At 40.0% G+C, this 15,660-nt stretch overlaps 1 pseudogene; it reads right to left on the bottom strand.

Moving 5' to 3' along the window:
• Positions 1-5,738: 5,738 nt before the first annotated feature.
• Positions 5,739-8,988, bottom strand: LOC111400463 (annotated as a pseudogene).
• Between the last annotated feature and the right edge of the window lie 6,672 nt (positions 8,989-15,660).

The raw sequence follows: 15,660 nt of genomic DNA, 5'->3' as shown, positions 1-15,660 counted from the left end.
TATTTGAATTTTTGAAGATTTCTGGACTGGGCGGAGAGGGTCCACAAGATGGGATGAGGTGGGGTGGGATATTATTAATTTGGTGGTAGTAAGTGGGGTCGGGATAATAAATATCAACTATATATATAACAAATTTGTTAAATTAAAAATGCAATTTTTATATATATGAGTTATGTATTGTTCCCAACATAATTTGCAAATCATGACAGACTTTTTAAGTGGGCTACATTTCTAATTGATGTCCTTAATTAGGCAATAGTTCTTAATTTGGCAATAGTTAAGCCTTATAATGCTGATATTAAAAATTTAAAGGAGACTATTTAGTTCATGTTTGTCTCCATTTAAAAGAAAACTCTTTAATTCTCATATTTATCTTCAACTACACATTTATACAATAAAACATTTTATATGTAAACTCAATTTCTCCATACTTTTAAACCACACATTCCTTATTTAAAACCTCTCTCTCTCTCTCTCTCTCTCTCTCTCTCTCTCACACACACACACACACGTACGTACGTACGTACGTACGTACGTACGTACATACATACATACATACATACATACATACATACATACATACATATATATATACATACATACATATATATATATATATATATGTGTGTGTGTGTGTGTGTGTGTGTGTGTACATATGTATACATATATACATATCTATATAGATATATGTATGTATGTATACATATGTACATACATATATAGATATATATATGTATATACATATATATATAGTACATATGTATATATACACACACATACATACATACATACATATATATATAGTACATATGTATATATTAGGTTTACTTTGGAAAGGCGCTAAACAGGCCTATAGGTTCGCCTTTACGCCTTTCTAATAGAAGAAAATAAGATCGAAATAGAATTAGCCAGATCGTCTGAAACATGAACAGAATCGCCTTTGTTCTGAAGGCCTAGCGAGTTCTTTTTTTTCAAAGCAAAGGCGGTCCTTTTCTTTCCCTGGATCGATGACTCGCTTGTTCAGTATGACACATTTAGGGCTTTCCCTTGAAAAGTGCCGCTCTATCCGTTGTTTTCATCCTCGATTCCATTCTTGAACTGGGCGTATGCTCCGTATGGAACTCGGGGAGAATCCAGGAGGAAGCGCATCTTTCTAGATTCATCTCGATGATCCTAATTCCTTCTTTTTGTTCTTCTGTTCAGGGGTTCTCTAAAGGCTTTGCAACCTTTAAAGCTGGTTGACAGCCGTCTAGTCAGTCCCTCTCGCTCTTTTCTTTGATAGAGAGGAAGCCTACTCATCTATCAGCTCCTCTGGTGGATCAGTGCGGTTTTACGAAGCATCTAAGCACAGTTCACTCACGTTGATCAACCAAGAGGTTTGCCGCCACTCTTTAAGGTTACCTGTTGTATCATACACTTCTTGCATTCTTTCCCACGATTCATACCTCCTCTTTTTTCTTAAGGTAAGGTAAAAGGACAGGCATGGTAGGGTAGGAACATCCAGTCGAAAATCTTTTTGGCTTGAACAAGAAGTCTTATGTCCTCTGAGTCTTACCTCGTGAACTCAGTAGTCTACAACTATCCTTGCTTTTGTCCAATTATAAATAAATAAGCACTTTGATGGAGATTTGTAGTATCATTCAAGTAAATACAGATTGAGATCGTAGAAACATGAGCTTGTGATATAGCTACACCTAATTCCAAACCGGTTAATGCAAGAACTATAAATAAAGGACCAGGATCTCCTATGAAATATAAAAGATCCTTCATACATAGCATAATCCAAGCGGACCCACTTAAAATCTTTACTGAACTATGACCGGCCATCATATTAGTAAATAAACATATTCCTGAGCTTAATGTGTGAAAACAATGAGGGATTAGCTCAAGGAGTACTAAAAAAGGTTCTAACGATAATGGGACTCTTGCGAGTAATAAGAAGCTTAAAAAATGAAGCCCATTTTTTTAAATCCCACTATAGTAATGCCAATAAAAAGAGAAAATGAAAGACGCAAAGTAATGAGAAAATGACTTGTAACTATGAAGCTATAAGGTATCATACCCCGGGGATTACGAAATAACGGAAAAGTAAAAATAACCGAAATGCAAGGGGAAAACTTTTGTTTAACATTTCCGGAAAGACCACCTATTTGTTCATTTACCAGGTTTGGCATAAAATCATAAATAAGCTCTACCAAGGATTGCCAAGCATTTGGTACTGAGTTTCCTCTTTATCGGGTGGGGGTCAGTTTGTTTTCGTGCAATGCCCTCGCAGTAGGAAGAGGTAGTTGTCATTTAAAAGGAAAGGCATTTTTTATATATTGTATAAATAGGGTTCCAAACCTGGCCATCCTGATGAAAAAGCCCTTTCTAAGTTCATGCCCGATAGTCTGGTTTCAGGTCACTGAAGACAAAGTGTGAATGGACCTGGATAGAGAACCAATAGCTTATGAGCTCACACTTTGAGAGTGGCTCTAGCCTACCTAAGCTCAGCTTTATTCAGTTCAATACATTGCGTGCACGGTTCTCGTTATTGGACTTTGCTTTTGGGTTTGCTCCTCTCATGTGTTCAAGTGGCTACGCTCCTGTACCTATCGGTACAATGGCTTGACACTCTTTTAACTCTGGTCTAGCTGGGGAGAGAACTCCACTCATTGCCCGCCAGGAGAGTTTATAAACAAATACAGATCTTTGGTATCATCCTCGATACTGAGATATACCATAAGACCAATAAGTTGATTGGCTTCTTGTTTACACACACACTTGAGGAGCAGTCTATCTTTTCCACGCCGATACAATATTCCATCAATCAAAGCATAATTCAAAGCTTGTTATTTTACTGACCTGGGAGTTTCTTTAGAAGGATCGGACAAGTACCTGATGAGGGGTGTTTCACTCTTGCCCAATCTTCTTCTGGCTCCATTATGTAAGAGTCAAAAGTTTTCTGGAATGCTATTGGAATCGTCCTTTTTTGTTTATTTAGTTGTTCAATTAGGAAATCTCAAATGTCGAAAATAGCTAGGCTATTGTGTTAGCCTCAACATTGGCCTTCCCTTCTAGGTACATGGTCAATCTTAATTTTATCAAACTCGACGAATCGAGTCTAGGGCTCTTTTTGTGTATGGGTGCTGCTTTGCCTCATACTCAACGATGACTTGTCTCACTACCAGCTGAGAATCACCCTTCTTAACGTGGATGGATCGCATGCCCATTGCCGCAGCTAGTCCTAATCCGATAAGCAAGGCTTCATACTCAGCTACGTTGTTTGTGCATGGGAAATTAAGCCGATATGAATGGTGAGAAACTAGACCATTCATGAGGAGAGAAAAAAACAAGACCTGCTCCCATGCCACCTTGCATACTGGAGCCATTGAAATACATTTGCCATGGAGTTGTGGTCAGATGCATGACCTCTCCATTATCCTGATCGGACAACTGCTTACCTAAGTCCAATGGATGATTTAACAAAAATTCATACCCTTTGATCGGTAAATAATTGAATGAAAACTCTGACAAGGCAAAATTCCATTTTTCAATCCGACCCTTGAGAAATGGTATCGATAACATGTGTTTGATCAAATTGGTTCTTTCCCTCACCACATGACGTTTGCCTTGGTAACAGATAATGCCAAGGTTCGATCGCTGTGAAATACAGGCACAAACACATCTTATCAATTCGAGTGTCATTTCTCTCTAAGTCGCCTTCTCCTCTATATGCTTATCTGCTTTTCGATCTTAGTTCTGGATTTCTAGTCTCTCTTCTATAGGACTAGCAATCTCCTTCCTAAAGGTTATATCAAGCTAGGATGAATTAGAATCTATTATATCTAGCCATCTCTTTCTAGTAGTATATAGCTTTACTTCCTTCCTGTGCTGGTAGTTTTCTAAGGCCATTGAAAGCAGTCTTCTACAGATAGTTACTACTTATCCTATGCTTATCTGCTTGTAGCTCTTAGTTGTAATTCATTTGATTTGAATCCTTATTACATGAAGGAGGAATCTAAGAGCAAGAGGGCTAACTACAATCCTGGTTTCCTATAAAGGCTTTGTTCTGTTAGGTCTTCTTGCCAAATCGAAAAATAATTAGGTAGGTAAAAAGCCAGGTCAGCATTGATGCTAGTGGTGTACCTCTCGAATCTATCACTATAGCAACTACAAAGATGGATTGGTAATGGGTATACTCTTTAGACCATTCTTGTCTCGAAGACATTGTCTCGTATTGAAAACAAATACTAGTTCACAAATCAGCAGTTATGGAAGAGTTCATTTCAAAGGAAGCGTCGCCCTAAGTGATAACATTCCATGCTGCGAGGCATCACTTTTGACCGCATTTATTCGGCGGTGCTCGTGCTATTTCCTATTGCTTGCTCCATTATTCCCTCACTGGCACATGCTCTGGGCTCCTGCTTTGCCTCTCATCCATCAACAAATGAATGTGTTGTGACTTACTTAATTTAATGAAAAAAGATTTTCGATCAAAGCAAGAACATCCTCTATATATGAATATGTAAACCACAACCTTGAATTAATAATTTGGCTAAAAACTCTATCCCCTGGTAGGTGCCACAAATGGGTTCCCACTTCATCGCGACAGCTAGCGGAGCAGGTATTGCTTATTCTCGAATGGGTCTGCCTTCCAGCGAGTGTGCCCCCCATAAGCTATAAGGGCAACCTTTACATGATAGGGGCAAATTGTTGTATCGTTTCATAAGACCACTTAACAATTCACCATTTCTACCCCCATTGCTAATGTAGATTAATCTTCTGTAGGATAGGCAAGGAACCCAGGACTATTAGCCTCTTTCTTCCCGCATTCAATATTATTTGAATCTTTCTAGGTTAAGAAACTATATTGAAAAATCCATTTTGAATCCACAGGCACTGGAGATTAATTCAGGTTCTTTAGCTAGCTGACATGTATATCTCTTCCTGGTTAGACATCCACCAAGGGTGGAAGAAAGGCTTTTTTAGGTGAGTGATCTTCCTTGATATTCAATCCATGCTTCTCTACCCGAACAACTCATCATCACTAAAAAATGACTATTTATTAGATTCACGAGGGGATTCAAGGACTTTTTAGGTTAAGTCAATCATTGGAATAAGAGACATAAGAAAAAACAATTTAAGGAAGGAGGCTCAATGGAATCGACGAAGCGACATGAACAATTGCACTTTTGACTATTATTTTATTTCGTGAGATTCTACCTTTACTGCTCATTTCGAAACCGTCGAGTAGATTCAATGCAGTCAGTTAGGAAATGCTCGAACTGGCCAGTAAAAAAGAGTATCGGATTGGACGGTCGAACAATAAACAACCATTCTTGTCTTCACCTTCTTCCTCAAGAAATTACAAACCTTTTTGGCCGAACTATCTGTCTTTTATGCCCTCACCCCCAAAGAAAGAAAAACAAGCATGAGTATTCTACAAACAACAAAAAGCCAGCTATGCCTTAAAGCCTTTCGCTTGAGCCTCTTGTCTTGAATACAATCCATCGCCCCTAATCTAATAAGGTAAGGCAAAATAACAACCTTCGGAACATCTTTTGTTTTCCTAAGTGCCATGGATAACTGGGAAGATTCTTTAATAATGGATTTCACCAACAACAAAGATTCTTATAGAAGATTTGCAGATTGTTAAGGATAAAAATTTTTCAAGTCCAAGTTCGGGAAGTCTATTTCGGTATCAATCCCTAAAAAACTTTTCCAAAAATAATTGTCCGTACCTAACGGGTGAGTATTTCCAGATGATGCAATACTGGCCTCAGTTTCTTAGTTTTAAGCTTGAGGATCTTTTCTTTATTATAAAGGTTTACAATTTCTTAGTCTAATCTTGGCGGATTTGTGCACTTTGCCGTCGAGCCTATTTATTACAAAATCTGTCGAGGTATTACTCCTTTGGGGGAATTCAAACAAAAAAAGAAGTAAAAACATTTTAATTTTTCACTCTTATTGCTTCAATCCATTGTTTTGCTTTGTTATCTGACTAATGAAACATAGGTGGGCATTTATTGACATTAGCGTCCTTTCAAAAAAAGAAAGAAGAGAAAGGACTGGGAGTTGGCGCCTACATAATGGATTGCTTGCTTACCAAGCCATCCTGGAAAACTCCTCATGTTCTATTATTATTCTTGACTTGACTTATTATTATAAAAATGACTCACTATCCAAATGAAAGACGATCAATTATCTACCTAAGAAGATAGAGAGTCCCACATATGAGAAAAGGTCACAAATAGAGTTGAACCAAGTAACATTACAAAGGCATAATGATAGTTGGGTCGGGATATCCCCGCTCTCCGAACCGGACGTGAAGGTCTTCCCTCATCTGGCTTTCTGTAGGGAAATCCCCACTCACTGCTTTCCCTAATATCCTCCCTTTACCACATCAATGGGATTTACAGGAGATCCTAGAGGCTCGCTCGAAAAGGCTTCTATACCATGCCTTTTGACTTAACTCTACTCTAGTAGTCACTAGACTCAGTATAGTAGTCAATCTGGCTGCTCTTGCTAAAATCATTACTCTTCATTCTCCCGTGCTCTAGCAATTGCGCTCCCTAGACCACTACCATTAGTTAGGCAGGGTCAATTAATCCGGGAATCTAGGAATGAATAGGGATCCCTATCAACATAAAAAGAATATATAATTAGAGTTTTATCCCTTTCTCTCTCTCAATAGATCTATTTGGTTTGTTATGGTATAGTACAATACGAGACAATGGAATGCAATGGGATAGATGGTAGACGGCTGCCTATGCCCAAAAGCGATGATTCACTTATCCCCTTGTCCATAGGGACCTCGTGGCATACAACCAAAACGACTCCAGCTAGATAGCCGTCCCTTTCTCTCTTTCTATAGCCTCGTGGACGGACGAAAGAATGGAAGTTATAGATCGGGGCAGTGAAGGCTCACGAAGTAGATAGCAAGCAACAGCTTCTCAGCCCCCTAACCTCATCGCTAGCGTGCCCCTTTTATTTAATAATAATAAGGTAATTGAATATGGCTGTTATGCTATACTATACTAGTTGTAGGGCGTTAATGCTTGACTACTAATCTAATAGAAAGTAAAGAGACTCTATTTTTGAATCTAAGGATCTTAAAATTGAAGAATGAGTTCTTTTGCTCACCTCTATCTCTAAAGGGGCATAAGCACTTCACTCACTAGGGGATGGGACTCATTCACTTGCATTCTTGCTAGCACTACAAAAAGCTCCGATCTTAACTTCCATACTACTGTTGTGCAGTCTTTCCTCGGGTTCATAAATTCGGGTTTCTCGTTTACCCGCAACGGAGGAGCCGTCCCTACCAGGCAGGCGGCCACGGGTCATAACGCACTATTCGCACAACAAATCCATTTTGAAGTTGACTCATTCGCTTGGCCAATCGTCGAAATGTGTATGAGATACCATAAGGGCCCAATATCTCAATAGTACCTTTGTCTAAATCTTCGAATGAGACTTCATATCCGAAATGCAGGAATGATTTGACTAGCAAGCCATTCAAAACTCGATCGAAAAACCAGCGTTTATTGAAGAAGATATAGAGTTGATTACAAAAAGTACTAGTTTGAAAGGCTCATTGGAATTTATCCGTTACGGAATTTACATTATACGCAACATAAGCACCTAAAGTACTAAATGAAATATTTATTAGTTTGGTAATGGTTGGAGCAGGAAACTCGGATTCGACAAGAATCTCATTTTTTGGTAGTACGAAGGGGAAATTGGCCCAAAAATTGGATGGGGGTCAAGACGCTGTCGAGCGCCTGCGGCTGACTCAAGTGCTCCCTGAACCGCACAAAATGGCTGCCTATTAGACGGCTCACTAACTCTGCTTGGAGTGGGCATACCTATTATTCGTCGACGGTCTGGCGCAACCTACTATACAAAGCCACCCCCTAACTCACTTAAACTTAAAGGATACTGATTAATTTTGAAGGCAATTTTTTTCTAAATCTTAATCTAGAGAGTTTCTTTTCGTTAAGCGCATAGAGCCAGGAGTGGACATTATCATCATCTGTAGACAAATCCAGATTCTCTTTCATCATTAGCTAAAGTGGAATAGTATGACTGGATTTCCGAAAAATAAGATGAAAGCCGATTTTCGATATGATAAACATGCACTCAAAAAGACCTCCTAAACCCCCCGACCAAGTGATTGAGTTTAGTCTGAATTTGTTGTAGAAGTTTCTCCCGCTCCAGACTAACGTCAAAGAAAGATAGGATTGGACAATTCAATTCCGTCGGTTCTTAAGCAAGCCTTAATTATTATATTAATATTAAGGGGAAAGAGCTTTTTTCTAGATTAAGAGGTGAGTGTGAGTATGGTGGGGTGGAGCTTGAGGCTTCTCAGCCGCAGGAACAGGGAACAAATCCTCAAAAAAGAAATGGAATGTGTTCGCAATTACTACCACAAGAAAGCCGCCACCCTCACCCTTTAGAGTTAGAGATAGGAGCGCAACAAAAAAAAAAGTATTCAAAAAAGGTGCCAGTGGCCTCAAACTCATCCGGAGTTGGAGAATTAAAAAAAAAAAACACTTTCTCAAGAGGAATGCATCAACAAAATAGCCCTTCCATAGAGATCGTCTTGGCATGCATTTTGTCAATAGATTTCTAGCTTCCTATTGATATTGAGTAGTTCCAGCGTTGCTTTTTTGTTAAGAGTTATCTTTCTGGAACGAATGAATAAAGACAACAAGGATCCCCAACTTCAAGGAGCTCCTTTCTCTCCATTCAAACTGCCCAGGGAACAATAGCTTCCGCTTTTCTTTTCTCTCACTCCTTCGAGAAAGGTAGTACTAGGTGAGCTATCTTCTCTATCGTCTTATCGACCCACCATTCTAGTCGATTAACCTTTGTCACCTTTCTGAAAGTATAGAGATAAGCTTTCCCCATAAGCTTACCTCTCCAAGCCTTCCTTTTATGGTCCAATACCTTATCTGGGACAAGCACCCAATGAAACTGGCTGAATCTCGTATCACTGCCAACCATTTGGTGGTAAAGTCCAAACCCATTTCTCGAATGAGGCCTCTTTCTTCATTTGTATGAAATATATCCAACTAAGAGAGTCGTGCAACCTCCTGAACGACAAGCTTCATGACTTGAAAGAAAACTTCCTTTGCCCTCTGAGCTCTCTCTTTCCTTTTCGGAGTGAGGGTGGTTGTAAATCACTATGCCCTCCTCATGTTTATAGTACCTCTTCAAGCTCTTTTTAAGGGTATTTCTATTTATACCGAGAACAAGTCTCTCAAATAGGCCTTTTCGACCGAATCTCTCATAGGGAAACTGAAAAATGTACAAGAGCTCTGGTAAGGCTCGCATAGGCTATGACTCGGAGCTCATCTGGATCTGGATCTTCTCCATAAATTGGGATCGGCCACTCATCTGGAGTATGTCACTTGGTTTGGCCTGGCTGATGAAAGATCTCATTTTTACGATCATCTTTCTTAAGCCAAAAGAGGAGCTTAGCTCTCATAGGGCTCGACTACTAGAGTTCGAGGCTTGCTTTCGTCCATCATAGAATATCAATCTATAAATAGAGGAGTCAGCGGACAAGCGTCGGTGCTTTAGGTCTCATTTCCGCTATTTAGCTCAATGATCTATCCCTAGATCTCGAATAATTGGAATTCGCTTTGCTTGTTTTCCGTTCTATTCTTCCCCGGTCAAACTGGTCTGGAATCAATCAGTAGTACGTCCCGCGCTTGATTAGCGAAGGAAAGCTGAGAATTTGGAATATGGAATTTTGATATCAACTGCCCAGTCCTCTGTTGGTAACGATCTATGGTCAGGGGCATAATATAAAGGCTTTCTTAGGCGCACTCTCCTTACGTCACATTCACAAGTTTTGTGCCAAGATCTCCACTAGGGCTTGCGTGCCTTGGGTTGATCCTTCTCAACAAGGAATGTTTATCAAATACTTACTTATCTTTAGTAGTTTTTCATGGCATCCTTTCCAGCTGTACAACCTTGTTCAGTTAAGAGAAAGCGAAGGGGATACAAGTTTGGAAACATCCAATGACGGAATCTGACATATACATTTTGTTTGACCAGTATCATTCCCATCTCTACCTGATTTATCATTTGTCAGCCTTCTTGGATTAGAAACGAAGCCAAGAGGTGCAGGAATCAAAGTGAAGTTATTCACTTGATTTTGGTTTAAAGTTATTGAAGAGAAGAAAAGAGACTTTAGGAAATCGATTTTCGGGTAGTTGCTCAGAGAGAATGGTCCGTGCACCCTTTGAGAGAGGAAAGATAGGAGGGCAAAGGTTGAATCATGAAGATTGTAAAGTGATTGGATTACAAAACAAAGAAGTAGGTTCGGGAAAGTGAACGGAACAATCGATAACAACTAAGAGTCTTCCTTCTCATCTCCTTCTTTGGAATTACATTCTTATTCATTTCCCACCCTAGCCGCCCTTCCAACAATTTCCATACAAGGTTTGATGGAATTCAAAAGCCTTACGTTATATACTCTAATTTTGGATAGCACAGAATTCAATAAGGAAAGAGTTACTTTTCTTAATAATGCCCAAAAGCCCTATAACCCTTCAGACTAAGGCGTAACCATAGGATCTCAGAGTCTCGAAATCAGTTGAAGACGAGATGCAGGGTCCAGTCTGGTAGGGATCGCTATGCCACCTCTATTTTCTTTGTCCTAGGTGTACTACTTAGCAAAGCAAACGGTAGGTCATAGACTGGAGTAGACAAACTCTCCTACATCGTGATCACTCTCTTCAACCGGATCAAGAAAGTCGAGATCAGATACACGAAAATGAAGACCTTCGAGAACAAATATTGGACCGAGAAGAAAAAGGAGAAAAACTCAAGTCTAAATGCATATGGCACGAAAAGAAAATCCAATTTCGGTAAGACTTGATCTGAATTGTAGTTCAAATTCAAGTCGATTCAGTGAGGACGGTCGCGAAAGTCACAGAATGGGTTAGTCTTTTCCTTCAGTCTGTCCCAGATTTGAAATATAAAAAGGCGTGGGAGGACGTTGCAGATGTCCAGGAAGGACATGACTTCTTCTATTCTAAGGCTAGAAGACCACTGAAAGACACCCAGGACTAGAGCATGTCGTGGAAGAAGCACACTGGGCGGGGGTGCTTCGATCGTGTCTCCGGGACACAGTTGAATGTAGATATCATGAATGTGAGGTATAGGATACTAGGCCGATAAACCCGGGCAACCACTCCCTTATGTGCCAATAGCTAGCGCATCCAGGGCTCCGGTGCCTAGATCAACTGAGAGGCCTAGCCTAATCTGAGAAGTGCTAATTCAGTTCGGATAGACTTCATTCAAGAATGCTGCCACCCTTGGAATCAATAAGAAAACAAGTGTTAAGTTTCAGATAAGTGAATAACCCGAAACGAAAGAAGAGACAATTTTCGCTCGGTGCCTAAAGCGTACTATGCTCCAATTCAACAAATGAGAGTTTTCGGTGGAACCGGTGAGCCTAGTGATAGGAGACTACCTAGCTTGGTTCGAAGAGCACTTGTTGGGTTAAAGATTTTTTTGTAGCTAAATGTTACGGCCTAAATACTGAACTATTGACCCTACTTGTTTAGATGGGTGTTCGTCCCAAAGTGTTCCCAGACTGCATGCATACATCTGTAAGTAACTTAGTGCAACATGGCAAATTTCATTGGGAGGAATCAGCAAAGAAAAGAAAAACAGGTCAACAACATCTTAATGTATTTTTTTGAGAGATTGTCCTTGGGCTGATGAGTGTCACATGAGACTAAAGGTTCGATTCTTTCCTTCTTGGCTGATGACCTTGCTCTTTCCTCTGGACCCCTATAATATAAATGAAGTATAGCGCTCCGATCTTCGACACAAATTTAGCAATAGATATGCAGCATTGAATGAAGAAAGGTGGCCGCCACCAACCTTGTGGCCGATAATTGGGAAAGCCAAGCGTGCATACACAGATCAAGTTATTGCATGAGGATCCCACCCCGACCATCGGGTTAGATTGAGATGAGCACAATCAGAGAAAGATAGCAGTGGGCACGCTATTGGCCCAGTACGATGTCTCGAGCATGATATCGCGCTCCCTTTCTCTCATTATATTGGAAGTAATTGCCTTAAATGGAATAAGCCGCATTTATCATTTGTGAATTTCTAATGATCGATGTCTTCCTGATTTCTTTGTACCATTCTGTCATTGACCTTGAAGCATCAATGTCACACTCAAGACAAAATACTGCTAGCTGCAGTTCTTTACGATGTTTCTTCTAACATTGCATTGTGGGCCGCTCTAAGCGTTTTGATTGAAATTATTATCCCTTTTCCTTTGGCTTAGCCACGCGTACCGGGTCGTGATCTGAATTCTTCACCCAGAAAAAGTCTAGCTATTGACTTGGATGTTTCTCACTCACAAGAAGGTGAAAGTCCCATTTTCATACAGAAGTATGCCCACGAAAGAAAAGTTTTCATGTTCTTGAGGAATTTGATTTGACTATTCATTTACATAGGCAAAACTAACCAGGAAGGTAGTACCAAAGAAAGATCATTTGGAATAGGCAGTGAGCACCTACTAGGGCTAGTGCTTGGCTTGGAGTACCCTTTTTTTTTTCTAAAGCTTCTTCGCCTAATGAATAGAGACTACTCTATTTAAATGTCAATTGGTGGATCGCATTAATCCGTGGAGTATAATGACTCATGGATTGGTGAGTTAATGATCTCTCTCCAAATCAAAGAATTAGTGTACCAATTATGTCGACCCGAGGGGGACAACAAGGGTTCAACGAGAAAGAGCTACGAAAGAAGGCAGTATAAGCTTTCATTTCTTGGATTCCACTTCTTTCTGTGCATAGGAAAAGGAGTTTGTTGGGAAGCACAACATGAACCAATGAAGAAAGACTTATGGCCACCGCTATGACTCCAGTATACCTTTACCAGGAGCTAGTTTTACCCATTATACCAAACCAACTCATGGGAGTCTTTTTCGCCAAACAACAGGCTAAAGGACGATCACCCAAGCAATTGATTTAGTTTCACAAAGATCTATCTATCCGACAAATTCACCGGTGGTTCAAATCTAATGAGCATAGGGAAGTCTTAATTCAAAGGCACCTACGCCAGAACTTCTTCAGAAAGGGGGAGTTGAAGCTATACATATCAAAAATTCATGTTGGTTGATGAATGGGCATCTCTGACTTCATTGAGTGCTTTCACACAAAGCGTTTCGCTTCCTAATCCTCTCTCTTTAAGAAGATGATGCATGCTCTTCGATAGTAAAAATAGAAAAGCTTTCCATCGATCTCTGATAGGTTGGAAGGACGAGAAGTCTGACATGTTAGTTAAGCTATACTTGTCTTTCTTCTTAAGTTCAAAGCTTATAGTCTTTCGACAAGAATCCAAGTCTAAGTTTGAGTCGGTAGCCTCTTAGCCTTTTATTTCAACCTCTAAGTCTTATTTATAAGAGAGTGAGTGAGAAGTGTGTGCTGCTCTATAAATGGTATATTCGTATAATGTTATATATTCCTATGGATGTCGGACTCTGCTGGTATCCTCTTTGGACTTTGTCCCCAGTACCTTTCCAATATAGCCCTGAAGAGCTTCTTTTTTTATTCCATTTTTCAGGGATTTATTTTCCATATCATTTTGGAAAAAAGGAGTTCTCCCCAAGCCTCTTAGAAACTCCATTAGAAGGGGCCTTAGTCGATGGTCTAAGAAGAAACTAGAATCTTCACAGATGCTTTCTCGCTGCCTTTTAGGGAGAAGACTTGCAAATGATGGAATTTCGGGTGGTCGTAGATTTTGGATCATCTTTTAGCAGCTAACCAAAGTAAACACAATCAATAAGAGAAATAGTATTAAAAAACCAGGGCCGAACGGGAAACTGTGTGTTCTAAAAAAGTAAGTTAATCCTACAGTGGACTAAACCTAATTCATTCAAATCAGATCTATTCGAGCTAAGTGGCCTGTAGCTGGCCCACAAAAGAATAAACAAAGATTTGTGAGCACATGTTTATCAAGAGTCCAACTGACCAAAGCTGGCAAATCAAACAACAGAAAAACCTACTTCTGCAAGGTGAAGCAAGCATGGAAAATTGCTAGTAGTGGTTTACTCTTGATTCTCATCAAATATCATTTGCTAAGAAGAAAGAATTATTAATCTAACATATGGAATTTGATATCCCTAATGCAAAGGCTCATCTGTCAATGGACCTGAGGTTCCAATCAGGAGATACCGAATAAGTGCTAGAGAAACCTGGGACCCATGGTGAGCGCTCTGTGAATATAGTGGACAGGTCTCTGATTCGTGTTCGCCAAAAAGAATTTCATTGTGTAATGTACATAAACAGAATCTTATCCGGGGTGAATGCTTCCTAAAGAGTAACGGAGGTGTGCGATGGCACATACCAACAATATTCTTGTCAAAAGCACTTCTCTTGCATTCTTGAGTTAGTTTTTTGTCTGACCCAAAGGGGGTATAGATATACATAGATGTTTTTCACAAGAAAGAGATATTTGGCAAGATAGGTTTCACTAAAGTTCATGCCAAAACCCTCTTGATCTTATCTTATTCGGCACAAACGGGCATAAAGAAGTCAATCGAAACAGGGCGACCGACCGAGACTCTTTTAAGCTAACCTTGGTCTACTTCTTCATTAAACAAAAGTGAGGTATTCATAGACCAGCCTTCAGGAAAAAGAACTTCGTCCTATGAACTTTCTAGGCCTGTATCTAAAAGTGATTGTCCAACCCCTCATGTAGGTAACCCAAGAACCTTGCTGATAACTTATTCCAAGACCTGAAAAAGAAATCAGCTGGTGTTCTTCCGTGAACCTACTGTGCACATCCCCCATGTATATAAATGTAGGAGAGAAAAACTTTAGGATAATCATTCTAGTCTAGCTCTAGACGAAGACAATATAGAACTGGATTGACTAGACAGCTCAACCCTTATACCATAGTACGCCACTCGTGGTCAGAAGAGAGCCTGGAGCGAACTCAATAAAGGAATGTCCTCTACCTTGCTTCTTTATGCTCTTAAAGAAACTAGCGGACTGATCACTTTTAATCCTCTATGACAAAGACCTAATGATGACTAGCCTTAACAGGCGCTAGCAAGTCCCAATGTGCAAATGGTCGATTAGCTAAAGGTTATCCAAGGTCAGATCCGATGGGAAGGAGCCAGATGATGGAAATTGTCAAAAGGCTCTGAAAGACCTCCCCAGAATACCTGATCATCTGAGCGCTAAAGTTCTGATCAAGAGGACGGTCTACGCAAGTGTATAAATAAGGTTCGATGGTGGGGCTATCATCTGCGAGGAGTCCGGGTGAGTAGACTCTAAAAAATAGAATCTCGATCCATGCAGTCAGGTAAAGCTGGAAAGAAATCTGTGTCCATGCAAAAGATTGATTGACATGCACAGGAAGTGGACAAAAAGGCCCAACTGTGGCAAAATCACCCATACAATCAGCTAAAAAAAAGTTCCAAAAAAGACTATCTGATTTCCTCCCACGCAAAGCTTCTCTGCTCAGCTTGTATACTTCCACCCTTGATCGTATCGGGCTTGTACGAGCTTGTCGAACCTGTCCTATAGTATTCCTCAATGTCCGATTAGCCGATATGAGTTTTATAAGAGAAAGAGTGCTTAAAGGTCCAACAAGATTCTAGTAGCTAGTGGATTATAGAGCTAGAGTTTATAG

The sequence above is a fragment of the Olea europaea genome, chromosome 10 (genome assembly GCF_002742605.1).
Source record: "Olea europaea var. sylvestris chromosome 10, O_europaea_v1, whole genome shotgun sequence".
NCBI lineage: Eukaryota > Viridiplantae > Streptophyta > Magnoliopsida > Lamiales > Oleaceae > Olea > Olea europaea.
Note: the sequence above shows the minus strand (reverse complement) of the source record. Positions and strands in the feature narration are given on the sequence as shown.